This window comes from Bos mutus, chromosome X (assembly GCF_027580195.1).
Source record: "Bos mutus isolate GX-2022 chromosome X, NWIPB_WYAK_1.1, whole genome shotgun sequence".
Classification (NCBI taxonomy): domain Eukaryota; kingdom Metazoa; phylum Chordata; class Mammalia; order Artiodactyla; family Bovidae; genus Bos; species Bos mutus.
Window position 1 is genome coordinate 31,392,520 of NC_091646.1, and position 19,923 is coordinate 31,412,442.

Consider the following 19,923-nt stretch of genomic DNA (forward strand, 5'->3'; position numbering starts at 1 on the left):
GTTCTTCACCTAGATAGTTTGAAAAACACTGGACATCTAGGTTGCTTCCATGTCCTGGCTATTATAAACAGTGCTGCGATGAACATTGGGGTACACGTGTCTCTTTCCCTTCTGGTTTCCTCAGTGTGTATGCCCAGCAGAGGGATGGTATGGGGAGGGAGGAGGGAGGAGGGTTCAGGATGGGGAACGCATGTATACCTGTGGCGGATTCATTTTGATATTTGGCAAAACTAATACAATTATGTAAAGTTTAAAAAATAAAATAAAAAAAAAAAAAGAAAAGCACTGGAACAGCAGTTTAAGGATTACCTGTCATTTTGTTGAAAATGCAAAACTCAGGTTCCCACCCCAGACCCTCGGAATCGGAATTAACATTTTAACAAGATCCTCAGGGGATTCTTTTGCACGTTCAAGTTTGAGAAGAACTGGCCTAGATGATTTCTGAAGTCCCTTAGAACCCTGAGATTTTACAATTTACTTCAGACAGAGAATTGCAGAGCTGAAAACCCCTCAGAGAAGCTGAGATCCATGCAGAGGAAATCATGTGTCTAACGTAACTGGCAATTTTTTCAGAGCTAGCAATAGAACTCAACTTTCCTAACAACCAGGTCAGTTTTCCACTCCAACACACCACATGCTCACTCCTATTCCACCCAGTCCCCCTCTGTACCATCCCCTCAGTGATGTCATTGTTCCTGAGACACTGATATAACAATTTATTCTTCTATCTTTTATATACTATGAATCTTGAATCACAAGATTCCAAATGTTTCCTTTATAATTATGGTTAACCCTTTCTTCCCAAATCTTCCCACATGCTTATTCTCTGCCTGCTATATGGACATTCTGGGGCTTCAGAAGAAATAGCACTGATTTCTGGTTTTTGGAAAAGAACAGAGACCATCTTTGTTCCCATCAGTCCACTTGATACCAGATAGCAAGCTTTTCCAAGGAAGAGAACATACAAGATTAAGGCTGCTTTACAAAACTCAGTATGATCAGTCTGTGGCTGACAAACAAGAGAATGGTATAATAGGCCATATTAATAAAAGTCTAGTCCCCCAAATGAGACACATGATGATCCCTTCCTTGTGGTCCTGTCAGATTCAAGGCTTGAGGGGAGAGATACAGCTGTCTTCAACTATCTAAGGCACTATTATTAAGAAGCAAATTTGTTCTAGAAAGTCCCAAAGAACCAACGAAGAGACGTTACAGGGAGATAGACATTGGCTTATAACAGGGATTACTTCCTGACAGTATAGAAGGAGCCACCTAATGAGCTCTCTGTCACTCCAGGGAGTTCAAATAGAAATTAGTCAAAGAATTGGATGCTTAGGACAAATTCAAGTACTGGGTGGAGAAGTAAAGCTTAATAACCTTTAGGGATCCTTCCAGTTCCAAGGTTTTAGTACTCTACAATTTTCAGAACAAGGTGACTCGAAGCTCTCAGAAGAAAAGAGCGACAGCTGGTCCTAAAAGGAGTCTTTAGCTGGATGTTAGATGGATGAGGCCATGACAATGGAAAAATGAAGTCTTTCCTGGCATTCTTTTCAAAGGAAAGCAGGCTGTCCAAGGAAAGTCTTTTGGGCAGCCCCTCTAGGAAATCCAGATGAGGCTTGGCTCCACAATAGCTAGACACTATGCCCCACTCTAAATTCCTGTTACTTTACACAAGGACTCTGCTGCTGCTAAGTCACTTCAGTCGTGTCCGACTCTGTGTGACCCCACAGACGGCAGCCCACCAGGCTCCCCCCTCCCTGGGATTCTCCAGGCAAGAACACTGGCGTGGGTTGCCATTTCCTTCTCCACTGCATGAAAGTGAAAAATGAAACTGAAGTCGCTCAGTCATGTCCGACTCTTAGCGACCCCATGGACTGCAGCCTACCAGGCTCCTCCGTCCGTGGGATTTTCTAACCAAGAGTACTGGAGTGGGTTGCCATTGCCTTCAATGACAAAGGACTCTACTACTTTCCAAAAAAGAATTGCCAGGCAGCACCCTTTCTAGTATACCTACACTTGCCTAACAGACGAGGGTAGAAAATTCTCCCCAGGGAGGCAGTGGTGCTTAGTGGTCAAGACTGTACATTCTGGAACCAGGTTGCCTGTGTTCTAATTCCCAGTCAGGGCATTTAATTGCTAAACGTCTCTGTGCCTCAGTTTCCTCATCACTAAGAAAAATGATAGTATCTTGCTTCATATGGTTAATGTAAGAATAATACATGTTAAAGTCACAGCCGAAGATTTGAAACATTGTAAGCACTCAACAGTGTCAGCAATTGGCATTGCAGGTGTTATAATTACTACCACGGGTACAGCTGTGTCGCCAACTCAAAGAGCCCCCATCAAGCAACCAGATCTTCACCCCGACCAATTCAGAGAGGATATACTACAAGAGCTTTAGCCAACCCTTGCATAGCTACAGACACCCAGAACCTACTGACCCTCAATAAATCATACCATTCACACCAATCAGCTCTTCACCCTGCACTCTCTAAATCCAACAGCCACCCCTCCCCCAGTCCTCCTGCCTAAGCCACCCGCAGCCACAGCCAGAGGAGCAGCAAACTGGAAATTCAGTTCCAGACAAACCATCAGGTGTTTCTTCCCTCCCAAGGACAGAGCTGGACCTAATACCAAGCCTGCCAGTTGATGGGGTGGGATATCTGAATCCTGGGTCTAGCCTATCAGCTTAACTACCTGGAATGGGGAGTGGGCAGGCAATGGGCTTCCCACAGAGAAGCAAGGGAAACCTCCCAAGTTTGTGAAGGAACTCAGGCCCAAAGAGCCTCTTAAGGGAAGGGGGGAGGTCTCCACCTGCTTTCAAAGGAAACAGTTATTTACAACTTTCTACTCACTTGCATCTGGGGGAGGTAATAGGGAGAGGGGAAAGGGACTACAATGTATTCTCCTTTCTCATTTCCAGCAAGGAGAAGCAGCTGCAGAGAAAGAGTTAAAGGAGCAAGGAAGCTCCAGCCATTACCCCATCCCTGTGCTTAGGGCTGTCTGGGGGGTCATGACAGTGCTTTCTGCTCTGGCTAGGGGCCACTCGGTGTCTTTCTGCAGCAGCTGCCGGCCCCCCAAGCAATTTGCAAGGTCAATGCTGACCTGCTTCCTAAAAGGAACAAAACAATTCACTGACAATGAAGCAAATAGCGCATACACCAACCACATCGCAAACCCCTCTTCCTCAAATCAGGTTTTACCCCTGTGTCTCCCTGCCCAGATGCCGACTCTGGGCTTCCACCAGCCCCACTGGGAAACCCAGGATAGCATCACAGCTGCAGAGCATGTCTCGCCTCGCTGGCCAACCCAAGGAGACTCTCCGTACGGGGGAGAGATGTTATCGCTTAAGGAGACCTGAGCTTGGGGGAGGGGGAAGGAGGGAAAGCTATGTTTCTTACCAAGCGCCACAGTCACTTCCCCGAAGCGGAGAGAAGAGAAGGATGAACGAACTGAAACAAGTTGGAGGTTGAGCCCTCACAGAGCTCGGCTTCCTCTTCTGTTTCTCTGGGTCTCTCCCTGGTCCCTCTCCCGTCTGTCTCTCTGGTTTGCTCGCTAGCTTGCGCGCGCTCACGCTCTCCGTCTCTCTCTCTCTCACCCTCCCTTCCTTCCTCTCTCTCTCCCCCTCTCTCGCTCCCTTCTCTTCTCTCTCTCTCCCCCCCCCCCCACCTCCCTTCCCACTTCCCCTCCCCCTTTGCTGGTTTTGGATTCACCACTGCTTGGTGCTGAGCACGCGGCTGTGCTGGGGCTCAGAATACAGCGCTGCAAAGGTTTGCATCTGTGGTTGTTTTAGGAAAGACTAAAGTAGTATTTGATTCTTTAAGCTATCCAGCAGAGAAACAGGGAAGCTCTGAGAGAAGGGGAAGAGCAAAGGAAGCAAAGGGAAAGGAAAGAGAGCATAAAGGATAAGAGCGAATAGGAGGATAAAGGAAGTATGGATTACCATACTTGATGTGTGATGCTTACTAGCTAGCTGCTCCTAGACGGAAGATAAATGGTCTGTCTCCCTTTCATCCCTATGGGCGCGCCTTAGCCCAGGCTCCATATAAAGGTTGGACAAATCTGTCTGTTCACATTACATCTCTGAGGACAATAATGAACTAAAAAAATAATAATACTACTACATCAAAGAGGTTGCCATTCCCACTCCACTAAGAAGAAAGGGTTCAGCCACATTGATCTGCCACCCCCACCTCCAACCAAGTAGAAGTGTAGACCCAATACAGAACTGTCAGCTGGAGCTTACCTCCAGGCAAAACAGTCAAGCAGCAGAACCACAAAGCTTTCCTTTCAAAAACCTCTAAAGGGAATATTGGTGTATGTAAGTTTGTGAGCCTACATGTAAGTTTGCACAAGGAGAAAGAAAGGAAGGAGGGAGATTAATTAACTCAAAGTATAAAAGAATAATATTCCCATTGGGGAAAAAAACTGGACAAATTATAGTAATAATGCAACAAGGGGTAGGAAAAGACCTAGACTGAGAGTAAAATAAAGGAACTTAGCTTTGACTTCTGCCTCTGAAAATTACTTGATTATTATCTTTGACAAGTCTGACCCTCATTATCCTCAATGGCAAAATGAATGGTGATGGATGGACATGATTTTGAAAGACCCTTTCACACCTAACAATCTAGGCTCTAAGACAGGAAAATCTCAGATGAAGGAGTTGACCTGTGGAGAGTGAAATATAGACTACCAAATTTAAAAGGTTTTCCAAAAATGAGTCCACAAATGGGACCTCAAATCACACTGACAAAGCATTCCCTTTTGAGCATTTAAGGGGCAACATAAATATGAAATGCTCCTATCAAAGAGTTCAGCCCCTCTTATGTGATTTTTTTAACCCATTTAGTCAGAGAGTCAAAATGGTCCTTTAGGGCATCTGATTGAACATATGTTTATTGTGTATGTTAAGTGTACTACTATATATATATATATGCACACACACACACACACACATATATATAGACTGGGACACGGAAGGCATTTAAAATTCTTCCCACTATAATAATAATAGTGTACTATTTAATAATAATAATTTAATAATAGTGTATTGTAATAATAATAATAGTGTACTATTTCTATCTGAACCACTATCCTATTGGATCCACTCCCTCCAAAAAATTCCTAAAACTCTCTACTTCTGTTCATTGAGGTACATGTGCTATACTCTGACTACATGCATATACCCATTTACTGAGTTTATATAGAGGAATCTACAGGCTCAGTCACTGAACTGTAAGGACCCATAGAGATAACCATCTCATTCCTTTTTGTGACTGAGTAGTATTCCATTGTGTGTGTGTGTGTGTGTGTGTGTATGTGTGTGTGTGTATACACACCACATCTTCTTTATCCATTCATCTCTTGATGGACATCTAGGTTGCTTCCACGTCCTGGCTGTTGCAAATAGTGCTGCAATGAACAATGGGGTGTGTATATCTTTTTGAACTGTGCAATTTGCAGAGATGTGGCCAGACCTAAAAATTCACACAGAGTGAAGTAAGAAAGAGAAAAACAAATATCATATATTAATGCATATATGTGGAATCTAGAAAAAATGGTGTAGATGATCTTTGCAAAACAGAAATAGAGACATAGACATACAGGACAAATGTATGGATACTAAGGAGAAAGGGGGTGGACAAATTGGGAGATTGGAATTGACATATATACACTAGTATGTATAAAATAGATAACTAACAAGAACCTACTGAACAGGGCACTCTTTTCAATGCTCTGTGATGACCTAAATGTGAGTGAAATCCAAAAACAGGGTATATATGTATATGCAATGGCGCCCCACTCCAGTACTCTTGCCTGGAGAATCCCATGGAAGGAGGAGCCTGGTAGGCTGCAGTCCATGGGGTCGCTCAGGGTTGGACATGACTGAGCAACTTCACTTTCACTTTTCACTTTCATTCTTTGGAGAAGGAAATGGCAACCCACTCCAGTGTTCTTGCCTGGAGAATCCCAGGGACAGGGGAGCCTGGTGGGCTGCCGACTATGGGGTCGCACAGAGTCGGACACGACTGAAGCGACTTAGCAGCAGCAGCAGCAGCAGCATAGCTGATTTACTTTGCTGTACAGCAGAAGCTAACACAAAACTGTAAAGCAACTATACTCCAATATAAATTAATTTAAAAACAGATAACCATCTCATTTTGCAGAAAGAGAAACTTGCCTACAGAAAAAAAAATATAGCTCACACAATGTCATAGTGAATCAGTGACAACACCAAGACCACTATAAAGCAAGTGTATATGTGGGCACATAGCTATGTACAATTCCTCCTGCACAGGTGTGTATTTGTTTGCATAAATTCTCATTGGATTTAGAGGATTAGTGAAATGGCAAGAAGAAATACTAGAAGCTGACATAAGGTTGCTGTATTATTTCATGGGGTTGCCATAACAAATTACCATAAATTTGGTGGCTTAAAACAACAAAAGTTTATTGTCTCACAATTCTGGAGACCACAAATCTGACATTAAGGTATCGGCAGGGTCACACTTGCCCTAAAGACTCTAGAGGGGAATCTTTCCATGACTCTTCCAGCTTCTGGTGGCTCCTGGAATTCTTTGCCTTATAGAACCATCACTCCAATCTCTGCCTCAGTCTTCCAATTGTCTTCTCCTCTGTGCCTCTGTGTAACCAAATTTCCCTGCCTTTTCCCTTATAAAGACAGCAGTAACAGGATTTAAATCCTTAAATCTTTAAATCTTACATCCTTAAATCTAGGATGACATCATCTCAAGAAATTTTACTGATTACTTCGATATTTGAACATCTGGTGACGTCCATGTGTAGAGTCGTCTCTTGTGTTGTTGGAAGAAGATGTTTGCTATGACCAGTGTGTTCTTTTTGACAAAACAAATCCTTTGCCCTGCTTCATTTTGTAGTCCAAGGCCAAACTTGCCTGTTACTCCAGGTATTCCCCTTTTCCCACAGTCAGTCAATACCAATATCAGATTAGTTATGTTCTTTGCAGCCACAGATGAAGAGGCTCTATACAGTCAGCAAAGAAAAGACCTGGAGCTGGCTGTGGCTCAGATCATGAACTTCTTATTGCAAAAGTCTGACTTAAATTGAAGAAAGTATGGAAAACCACTAGGCCATTAAGGTATGACCTAAATCAAATTCCTTATGATTATACAGTGAAGATGATGAATAGATTCAAAGGACTAGATCTGGTAGACAGAGTGCCTGAAGAACTACAGATGGATGTTCGTAACATTGTACAGGAGGCAGTGACCAAAACCATACCCAAGAAAAAGAAATGCAAGAAGGCAAAGTGTTTGTCTGAGGAGGCTTTACAAATAGCTGAGAAAAGAAGAGAAGTGAGAGACAAGGGAGAAAGGGAAAGATATACCCAACTGAATCCAACCTTCCAGAGAATAGCAAGGAGAAATAAGAAGGCCTTCTTAAATGAAAAATGCAAAGAAATAGAGGAAAACAATAGAATGGGAAATACTAGAGATCTCTTTAAGAAAACTGGAGATATCAAGTGAACATTTCATGCAAGGATGGGCACTAAAACAGTAAGAATCCAACAGAAGTAGAAGAGATTAAAGAGATGAAAAGAATATACAGAAATATTCAAAAATGGTCTTAATGACCCAGATAACCATAATGGTGTGGTCACTCACCGAGACACTGACATCCTGGAGTGTGAAGTCAAGTGGGGCCTAGGAAGCATTACTATGGACAAAGGTAGTGAAGGTGATGGAATTCTCAGCTGAGCTATTTCAAACCCTAAAAGATCAATATGTCAGCAAATTTGGAAAACTCAGCAGTGGCCACAAGACTAGAAAAGGTCAGTTTTCATTCCACTCCCAAAGAAGAACAATGCCAAAAAATGTTCAGACTATCACACAATTGTGCTCATTTCACATGCTAGCAAGGTAACACTCAAAATCCTTCAAGCTAGGCTTCAACAATATGTGAACCAAGAACTTCCATATGTATAAGCTGTATTTAGAAAAGGCAGAGGAATGAGAGAACAAATTGCCAACATTCATCTGATCACAGAGAAAGCAAGGGAGTTCCAGAAAAACATCCATTTCTGCTTCATTGACTATGCTAAAGCCTTTGACTCTGTGGATCACAACAAACTGTGGAAAATTCTTAAAGAGATGGGAACACCAGACTACCTTACCTGCCTCCTGAGAAACATGTATGCAGGTCAAGAAGCAACAGTTAGAACTGGACATGGAACAATGGACTAGTTCAAAATTGGGAAAGGAGGATGACAGGGCTGTATATTGTCACCCTTCTTAATTAACATATGCAGAATATATTATGTGAAATGCTGAGCTGGATGAATCACAAGCTGGAATCAAGATTGCCTGGAGAAATATCAACAACCTCAGATATGCAGATGATACCAGTTTAATGGCAGAAAGTAAAGAGGAGCTAAAGAGTTTCTTGATGAAAGTGAAAGAGGAGAGTGAAAAAGCTGGCTTAAAACTCAACATTCAGAAAACTAAGATCACAGCATCTGGTCCCATCACTTCATGGCAAATAGAAGGGGGAAAAAATGGAAACAGTGACAGACTTTATTTTCTTGGGCTCCAAAATCTCTGCAGCTTGTGGCTACAACCATGAAACTAGAAGAGGCTTGCTCCTTGGAAGAAAAGCTATGACAAAACTATCAGCATATTAAAAATCAGAGATATCACTTTGCCAACAGAGGTCTGTATAGTCAAAGCTATGGTTTTTCCAGTAGTCATGTATGGATGTGAGAGGTAGATCATAAAGAATGTTGAGAGCTGAAGAACAGATGCTTTCAAATTGTGGTGCTGGAGAAGATTCCTGAGAATTACTTGTACTGCAAGAAGATCAAACTAGTCAATCTTAAAGGAAATCAGTCCTGAATATTCATTGGAAAGACTGATGCTGAAGCTGAAGCTCCAATACTTTGGCCACCTGATGCAAAGAGCTGACTCATTGGAGTAGACCCTGATGCTGAGAAAGATTGAAAGTAAAAGAAGAAAGGGGTGGCAGAGGATGAGATGGTTGGATGACATCACCAATTTTGAGCAAACTCTGGGAAATTGTGAAGGACAGGTAAGCCTGGCTTCCTGCAGTTCATGGGGTTGCAGAGAGTCAGACATGACTTAGCAACTAAACAACAGCAACAACTTCTACAGAGAATATACATCCAAATAAGATCACATCCTTAGGTTCTGATGGATATGCATTTTGTTGTGTTAGTCACTCAATTGTATCCAACTCTTTGTGACCCCATGGACTGTAGCCTACCAGGCTCCTCGGTCCATGGAATTCTGCAGGCAAGAATACTGGAGTGGATAGCCATTCCCTTCTCCAGGGGATCTTCCTAACCCAGGGATTGAACCCAGGTCTCCTGCATTGCAGGCAGATTCTTTACTGTCTGAGCCACCAGGGAAGCCCAGACATGAATTTTGGGAAGATAGTATACGAACAACTACAGTGGCCAAGTTTTCTTTTTGTCAGTTAAAGCCACTAAACAAATAAACCATCTGGGAAACCATCATTTTTAAAAGAAAAGATATTTCAATCCAAAGAAGTTAGATGAAGATACTCTCATAACAAAACTATAATTTAAATCGTATGGTTTTAGCTATATTAATAGCTTTAAAAATAATAGTATTTTCATAAATGTTCTCAGTTCACTGCAAACCACAGAAATTTTTTTTACTAGAACCACTTCTGATATTGGAGCAGTTTCTATCAAACCAATCCTCTTTCAGACAGCAATAATAAACTCTTGACAAAAAACAATCCGGATGCATTGGAAATGTATCATAAATAGTCATAAATTGGAAAAGAGTTGACAATTGAAAGAAAGGAACAATATTAAGTTTGCCCTTTTAAAAAATGTCTGCCTGAGGGTGGGCCACAGGCCAGCGCAATAACTAAAACTCTAGAGAAATTGAAAGTAAGTGTTGCAGCTGGTAAATGTGTAACAACTGGATCTCCAGGAAAAATAAATAAAAGCCCAATTCATAGTATTTCCCAATTTCCATAGTGTAAATTCTCACACCCTGGCTTGTAGAACCAAAACACAGAGTTCAGGATGACAACTGAAGCTGGAAAGCAATGAGAGAAATCCAATAATTGAGAGAACTTCAGAGTGGGAGATCCCCATTCTGTGTACAAACTGCCCAAATCGCTGATGGAACTATCAATTACACATGTGGTGACAGTTTCCAAAGAGCCTAAATATAGCTGAAAAAATTAATCAGAATTTTCAGTGCTGCCCATCACAAAGGAGAGTTTTGAGTTTCAGTTCAGCCACATTAATTGCTGACTAAAACAAACAAAAAAAGCAATTCTCTACAGATAAATGAAAGAGAATATAGGTATCCTACATATATCATTCACAAAGTTTAGGGTATACTCCAAAACTGCTAGGGAAAAAAAAGAAATAGGAAAATATTACCAGCAATCAGTGGAGACCAACCTTAAAATGGGCCAGATGTTGAAATTAGCAGAAAAGGATTTTAAGTCTTCTAGCATAACCACTAATGGAAATAAAGGAAAACACACTTTTAATAAATAAATAAAAAATCATATCAGAAGTCTAGAAACAATCAAAAAGGAACAACAGATGCAAATTCTAGAATTGAAAATTAAATATCTGAAGTTTACTGGGTGGGCCTAATAGCAGATTGAAAGTGAAGGAAGGAAGAGTAAATTAACTTGAACACAAATTAATGGATATTATTCAACCTGAAATACACAGAGAGAAAGATAGAAAAAGATTAATAGAGCCTCAGTGATCTGCTAGATAATATCAAAGTTTTAACATATATGTAGTTGGAGTCCCAGAAGGCAAAAAAACAAAAGAGGCAGGAAAAATATTTGAAAAATAATGCCTGAACAATTTCCCAATATAATGAAACATAAATTTACAGATTCAAGGAGCTTAGTGAACCCCAAGCAAAATAAATGGGTACATCATATCAAACTACATGAAAATCAAATATTAAGGGAAAATCTTGAAAGAATCCAGAAAAAAAAAAAAATAACACACTGAAGAAAAATAATATATTTGACCATTGACTTCTCATCAGAAAAAAAGAGATATCTTTAAAATGCTGAAATATAAGAAAAAAAATATCTATCAATACATCTAGCAACAATGACTCTAAGGAAACTTTGAAAAGTTAAAGGTGGACTTCCAATTTCCAGTTTCCCATGTAAGGAATTTGGTAGTCACCACTCCATCTTACCAACAAGTAAACCTTGAACAAACTGAAAAAACAATAGCTCTTGCATACATAAGGTGAGGACACAAGGCAAACTGCTGCATCCAAGACTGGAGAGACATGGAGGTAAATACAGGGAGCTAAAGCTTAGCACAGCAGAGACTCAATAGCTGAAACTGCCTGGGGATCCAAGGCTGGGGTTAATGGATAAATTGCTGGAGTCTCAGTGTGGACAAGTATGAGAATTAAGAATTCCAGGGGCACCCAGTAATAGGGAACCCCACAAAATTGTAAGATTTATCTCTAGGAACTTATGTTCTCACAATAAATATTGGAGAAAAAAAATTCCTCCTGCTTCCTTCACCAGGGGAGAAGGGGAAAGGAACCATGCTGAAATATACCTGAGTATAAGGCCTGCCCTTAGGAGAATCTAGATAACTGGAGCCTAGTCTTCTGGAGTATTATCAAAGCCTAACTGACCTGGGGAAAGGGAAATAGCCAACTTTACTCAATTCTAGTCTTTTGTGTGGAAAAAGAAAAATACCCAACCTCGGCCCGCTCTAGTCATCCTGATTCAACTAAGCAGGGTGAAAAACACTGAGAAGCATTTGTGATGTCCACAGTGCAGAGACACAGGCTTACTAAAGACTGAGACCTAATCATAGGAATGTATAATATTTCCTTTCCCCCCTTCCCCCCATACCTCATATCCTGTCCAACAATCAAGAAAAAATTGTAATACATGCCAAAAGGCAAAAAACACAATTTGAAGAGACAAAGCAAGCATTACAAACAGGTATGACAAAGATGCTGGAATTATCAGACCAGGAATTAAAAACAACTACTAATAATATGTAAGGGCTATCATGGATAAAGTAGATAGCATGCAAAATAACACGGGCAAATAAGCACAGAGAGAGAAATCCTAAGAAAGAACCTAAAAGAAATGCTAGAGATCAAAAACATTGTAACAGAAGTGAAGAATGCCTTTAATGGGCTTATTAGTAGACTAGACACAGAAAAAAATTACTGAGCTAGAGGATATATCAACAGAAAACTTTGTCCAAAACTGAAAAGCGAAAGACTAAAAAAATTAGAACAGAATATCCAAGGATTTTAGACAACTACAAAAACTGTAACATATGCATAATGGGAGTACCAGATGGAGAAGAGAGAAAGGAACAGAAGAAATATTTGAAACAACAATGACTGATAATTTCCCCAAAACATTGTCATACACCAAATCACAGATTTGGGAGCTCACAGAACACCACACAAGAAAAAATGCCAAAAAAACTGTACTTAGGCATATCATTTTCAAAATACATAAAATCAAAGATAAAGGAAAAAATCCAGTTTTAATTACCACAGCTTATAGTATAGTTTGAAATCAGGAACTGTGATGCCTCTGATTTTGTTCTCTCTTTCTCAGGGTTGCTTTGGTGAATCAGAGACCTTAATGGTTCTACATGGATTTTAGATTTTTTTTCCTATTTGTGAAAAATACCATTGAAATTTTGATAAGAATTGCACTGAATCTGTAGATTATAGTATGGACATTTAAACAATATTAATTATTGTAATCCATATATAGGAGCTATCTTTCCATTTATTTGTGTCTTTAATTTATTTCTTTTCAGTATATTAACCTTTCACCTCCTTGGTTAAATTTAATCCTAAGAATATTATTGTTTTTGATGCTCTGGTAAATGGGATTGCTTGCTAAATTACTTTTCAGATAGTTAATTTTTAGGATTCAGAAATGCAACTGATCTTTGTTGATTTTGTATCCTATAACTTTGTTTGATTCATTATTAGTTCTAATTTTTTTGTGAAAATTTTAGCATTTTCTACACATAAGAGTATGTCATCTGCAAACAGAGAAGCATTTGCAAACAACAAAGCATTCTTCTTTGTTGTTTTGGATGCCTTTTATTTCTTTGTCTTGCCTATTTGCTCTGGATAAAACTTCCAGTACTATATTGAATAGGAGTGGTGAGAGTGGGCACACTTATTCCACATTAGAAAAAAGCTTTCAGTCTTTCACCATTGAGTATTATGTTAGCTGTGGGTCTTTCATACCTGGGTTTTATTATGTTGAGGTACACTGGAAAAGACCTGGATTCTGGGAAAGATTGAAGGCAAAAGGAGAAGAGGGTAAAAGAGGATAAGAAGGTTAGGTAACATGAATTTGAACAAACTCTGAGAGACAGGGGAGGCCAGAGGAGACTGGCATGCTATAGTCCATGAGGTTGCAAAGAGTTAGTTGGATATAGTTTAGCGACCGAAGAACAGCAACATCCCTTCTACACCCAATTTGTTGTGAGTTTCTATTGTAAAAGGATATTGGAGTGCCTTTTCTGCATTGTTGAAATAATCATATGATTTTTATCCTTCATTTTATTAATGTGGTTATCACATTTATTGATTTGCATATGTTGAATCATCATTGCCTCCCAGGGATAAATCTAGCTTGGTCATGCTGTATGTTCCTTTTAATGTGCTGTTGAATTAGGTTTGTTAGTATTTTGTTAGAAGATTTACATCTATATTCATCAGAGATACTGGTCTATAGTTTGCTTTTCTTGAAGTCTACTTATCTGGCAGTGGTATCATGGTATTACTGTTCTAAAAATAAATTTGGTATTTTCCTTCGTCTTCAGTTTTTTGGAAGAATTTTAGAAGGATTGGCCTTAATCCTTTTTAACATATTTGTTAGAATTCAGTGAATTAATGCTTAAATCTCCTACTCATTATTTTTATGTTCAGATTTTCTGTTTCTTTATGATTCAGTCTTGGTAGGTTGTATATTTCTAGGAATTTATCCATTTCTTTTATGTTATTCAATTTGTTGCAATCTAATTATTCATAATAGTGTATTATGGTCCTTTGTATTTTTGTAGTATCAGTCATAATGTTTACTGTCTCCTCTTTCATTTCTAATTGTGTTTATTTGAGTTTCCTCACCACCCCCATTTAATCTAGATGAATATTTGTCAATTGTATCTTTTCAAAAAACTAACTCTTGGTTGTCCTTAATTTTTTCTATTGTTTTTCTAGTCTATATTGCTTTTATTTCTGCTCTAATTTGTATATGCCCTTCCTTACGCTAACTTTGGATTTAGTTTGTTCTTTTTCTAGTTCCTTGAGGTATACAATGAGATTGTTCATTTGAGATCTCTTTTTCTTAATGTAGGTGTTTATCACTATAAAACTTTCCTCTTACAATTGTTTTTACTACATCCCTATATGTTTTGGTATGTTGTGTTTCCATTTTCTTTTGTCTCTAGATTTGATTTTCCTTTTGATTTCTTCTTTGACCTATTGGCTTTTCAGAAATGCGTTGTTTGTTTTCCATGCATTTGTCAGTTTTCCAGTTTTCTTGCTCTTATTGATTTCCAATTTCATACTGTTGTGGTCATAAACAATCATCTTAAATTTGTTGAGACTTGCTTTGTAGTGCAACATATGGTATTGGAGAATGTTCCGTGTGCACTTGAGAAGAATGAATATTCTGCTGCTGTTGGGTGCAATGCTCTGGATATGTTTGTTAGGTTCATTTACTCTGTAGTGTAATTCATGTCTGCTATTTCCTTATCGATTTTTCTGTCAGGATGATCTGTTCAATGTTGAAAGTAGAGTATTGAAGTCCTATTATTTTCTTGCTATTTTCTCCCTTTAGTTCTGCTTATATTTGTTTTAAATATTGAAGCACTCCAAAATTGGGTACAGTAAGTCCCCCACATACAAATGAGTTCCATTCTGAGAGCTTGTTCATATGTCAGATTTGTTCATAAGTCCAACAAAGTTAGCCTAGGCACCCAACTAACATAATCAGCTATGTAGTACTATACTGTAATAGGTTTATAATACTTTTCACATGAATAATAAATAAAATAGCACAAAAAATAAAGAAAATATTTTTCATCTTACACTGTAGTACCTTAAAAAGTTTAGTAGTATAGTACAATAGCTGCCATACAGGAGTTGGCATCAAGTGAACAGGGAATGATAGTTACCAACTGGAGGAGAGAGAGGAGGTGGGAGATGGTAGAGCTGAAGGCTCATCAGCAATAGGAGAAAGAGAGCAAGCTGTAATTTCATTCATGCCTGTCACTGATGGCACAGGTTCTGGTTCCTTGCTGGATTCAATTCTGTCTACCCTCTTGAAAAAATGATCCAGTGATGTCTGGGTAGTAGCTCTTTCTGCATTCTGAAATTTGCACTGGATTGCCTCCTGAAGGGCTGCTGCAACCTTCGTATACCATTCTACATTCAGATCCTATGCCTCAAGAACTAACAATGTCTCCTCAAATAAAGAAAATCCCCCTGCTATTTCCTAGGTCATGAATCTCTTCAGGTCTTCAGTTACTTCTTCCTCCTCTTATCTCTCTTTGTCCTTTCTCTGTGCCTCCATCATTATTGCTTGACACTTCTTAGCAGTACCAGCTACATCACTGCTGCTTTTACACTTGCTTCCAGATATCCTGGGCTTGAAATAAAGATACTATACTACTATACTCTATACAGTACTATAAAATACACAAAAGCACAATCACTTGTAGAGGATGCACACACATGACAATGTACACCCGACTTGTAAACTAACTTATGTGACTGGACATACAAACACGTTTGCATCTTTGAAAGTTTGCAACTTGAATATTCATATGTACAGGACTTACTGTACATATATACTTATAATTGTTCTTCTCTTCATGAATATACCCTTTTATCCCTATATAACATCTTTTGTGACCAATTTTGTCTGAAAGTCTATTTTATCTGATGTAACTGCAGCCAATTTTGCTCTTTTTTGGTTACTATTCCCATGGACATCTATTTCTATCATTTCACTTGGAGCCTATGTGTATTCTTAAGGCTTAAGTGAATCTTTTATAGGTGGTATAGAGTTGAGTCTTAGACGTTTTTCCATTCAGCATTCCTGTGTCCTTTGATTCGAGAATGTAACCCTTTTGGGTTTAAAGTAATTACTGATATGTAAGAACTTAATATTGCCACCTTCATAACTGATTTCTGGCTACTTTGTAGTCCCATTATTCCATTCTTCATCTCCAACTATCTTTCTTTATGATTTGATGATTTATGTAGTGGTATGCTTTGATTCCTTTCTTTTTATCTCTTGTGTATCTTCTGTGGATTTTCATTTTGTGGTTACCATTAAGCTTACATAAAACTTATTGTGGATATAATAGTCTATTTTAATCTAATAACTTATCTCACATATAAAAACTCCAGCCTTTTTCTCCACCACACACATTTTATATTCTTAATGTCACAATTTACATTTTTTACATTGTGGATCCATTAAACAATTATTGCAGTTTTATTTATCTTTAACATTTTTTAGCACTTATACTAGAGTTTAAAGTGGTTTATAAGTAAGAAAAATAGCAAAATACTTTGGTAGCTCAGCTGGTAGAGAATCTGCCTGCAATGCGGGAGACCTGGGTTCGATCCCTGGGTTGGGAAGATCCCCTGGAGAACGGAAAGGCTACACACTCCAGTATTCTGGCCTGGAGAATGTCATGGACTGTATAGTTCATGGGGTCACAAAGAGTCAGACACGACTGAGCGACTGTCACTTAGTAGACACTGCACAAAATAAGATCTATAAAGATACACAAATGGTCAATGGGTGCTGGAAACGTTGCATTATTAGTCATTGTAGAAAGTCAGATTAACACATATCAAGTATCACTACACATTCACTAGAATATATAAAAGATTAATTTATATTCACTGTTGTCAAGAATGTGAAGCAAATAAAACTCACACATGAATTGTGAACGTTTAAAGTGGTACAACCACTTTAAGAACTCATTCTCATAGAATTTAACATGCAACTATACCTACAATCCAGAAATTCTATTCAAAGGTATATAACCAATGTAAAAGAATTCATATGTTCACAAGAAAATGTTATGCAAGAAAGTTCATAGCAGCTTTATTCACAATAGCTAAAAATGGGGGGAAAGTGAAGTCCATTGCAATAACTGGATAAACAAACTGTTGACACTCATACAGTGAGGGTTCTAGTCAGTATTAAAAAGGACGAACTATTGATAAATGCAACAGCCTGCATAGATCTCAAAAACATGATGCTCAGCAAAGAAGTGAGATCAAAGAGAAGTACACAATCTATATTATATTTATATTTAGTGCTGCTGCTGCTAAGTCACTTCAGTTGTGTCCAACTCTGTGTGACCCCATAGATGGCAGCCCATCAGGTTCTCCCATCCCTGGGATTCTCCAGGCAAGAACACTGGAGTGGGTTGCCATTTCCTTCTCCAATGAGTGAAAGTGAAAAGTGAAAGTGAAGTCACTCTGTGGTGTCTGACTCCTAGCGACCCCATGGACTGCAGCCTACCAGGCTCCACCGTCCACAGGATTTTCCAGGCAAGAGTACTGGAGTGGGGTGCCATTGCCTTCTCCAATATTTAGTGCAGGAATAGGCAAAACTAATCTACAATACGGAAAAGGCAATGGCACCCCACTTCAGTACTCTTGCCTGGAAAATCCCATGGACAGAGGAGCCTGGTGGGCTGCAGTCCATGGGGTTGCGAAGAGTCGGACACAACTGAGCAACTTCACTTTCACTCTTCACTTTCACGCATTGGAGAAGGAAATGGCAACCCACTCCAGTGTTCTTGCCTGGAGAATCCCAGGGATGGGGGAGCCTGGTGGGCTGCCTCCTATGGGGTCGCACAGAGTCAGACATGACTGAAGCGACTTAGCAGCAGCAGCAGCAGCAATCTACAATAAGAGAAGCTAGATCACTTAGGTGTGGGGACAGTGACTGGTGGGGGCACAAGGAAATTTTCAGGGATCATGGAATGTTCCTTATCTCAATCTGGGTGATGGTTACATGAATGTATCCTTTGGTCAAAATTCATCTTTTTGTTTATGAAAGGTGTGTGGTTTTCACTATATCCATATATATCACAAGAAAGTACTGTAGAAGACAAAAACAAAAGGATCACCTGAATATTGCTCTACTAAGAAAATACAAAACTAAAATTCTCCCTCAGAGAAAACCTAGACCAAAATGGCTTTGCTACAATTTCTACCAATCATTTAAGAAAGTAATTACAGTCCAATAAAAACTATTCCATAGAATAGATAAAGGGACAACACTCCCAAAAATCATTTTATGAGGCTCACAAAACCTTGAGATCAAAACCTGACAAGAATTGAACAAGCAAACAAAATTATAGGCCATTCTGATTCATGGTCATGAGTGAAAACATCCCTAAAAATGTTCGTAAATCATATCCAACAATATACACAAACTGTAATATATCATGGCCAAGTTGGGTTTATCCCAGAAATGCAATTCTGGTTAAAAATTTTAAAAATGTAATTCACCACATTAACATTTTAGAGGAGAAAATATTTTAATTATGCAAAGAGGGATAAAAAAAAAGGCATCTGATAAAATTTGATATCCATTCTTTCCCCCAAAAAATAGCAAACAAGGAATATAAGAGAACTTCCTGAATATGATACAATGTATCTAGAAATATACTTACTGAAAACATCACACTTATTTATAACATATTAAAATACTTTTCTTTGACATTGGAAATATGATAAGATGGCTACCATTATCACTACTATTTAGCATTATAGTGGAAATAATAGTGAGTTCAGTGTATTAAGAATACAACAAAAAATGAAAGCATAAACATAGGAAAAGAAATATAAAATTGTTGTTATTCACAGGTTGTATTATTGATTACCTAGAAAATATAAAAAAATATATGGATAAACAATTACATTTAAGTAGGTACTTTAGTAAAATTGTTGGATAGAAAAGTGATATACAAAAATCAATTTTCTTAAATGAACAAAAAATGTTTATGTCATTAAAAGATCCCAGTCATAATAGCATCAAGAATACCTATTTGGATTGCTTCTGAATAAAAGGTCATGAGACACAACAATATTTTACAACTAGAAAAAACTGGAAATTTTATATTTTGTATTGAGGTAAAATTGGTACACTATACTGTGTAAGTTTCATATATATAACATTTTAATTTGATATCTGTAAACTCTACAAAATGGTCACCCCCAAAATTCTACTTAGCATTCATCAACATACAATTGACCCCCTTTACCCATTTTTCACAGCCCCCAGCCCCCTCCTTTCTGATGATCATTAATCTTCTCTCTGTATCTATGAGTTAGTTTTTGTTTTGTTTGATCATTTTCTTGTTTGCATTTTTGTTTTAGATTCCACATATGAGTGAAATCATATGGTATTTGTCTTTCTCTGACTTACTTCACTCATTTCACTAGAATACAAAAATTATCATTTTAAAGGTACCAAATAATGGTAGAAACAACAGGATTAAATAACAATTCAAGGAAGAGAATACTTTTCAATGTGAATTGACAGTCTCCAATTGTTTTTCCCCCTCTGAAATATGTACCAACTCTAATAACAGGCTGTGGATCAGCCTTAGCCAGACAAAAAGCCTCTACTGAGAGAAAGAAAAACCAACAAAGTTTTAACAGTTTGACAGGGCTGGTTGACAAATTGAAAAGTTGATGAGACAAATGCTCAGCAAATTTCCCCTACCAGACATTTGCTGACTTCTGGTACTGCACAAGAATACAGGGAGCTAGGTCAAATACTTCTAAAAGGTAAAGTGAAATCTCCAGCAACCACCAGTTCTTAGGAAACAGACATGTGCTAGAA

General features: G+C 38.5%; 1 protein-coding gene across 1 annotated transcript in view; it reads right to left on the reverse strand.

The window, feature by feature from the left end:
• GABRA3 (gamma-aminobutyric acid type A receptor subunit alpha3) overlaps positions 1 to 3,577 on the reverse strand; it is a 240,973-nt gene extending 237,396 nt beyond the window's left edge. Inside the window, exon 1 of the mRNA XM_005888785.2 lies at positions 3,402 to 3,577. The gene's annotated coding sequence lies outside the window, so the exon portion shown is untranslated. The remainder of the gene's footprint in view (positions 1 to 3,401) is intronic.
• Between the last annotated feature and the right edge of the window lie 16,346 nt (positions 3,578 to 19,923).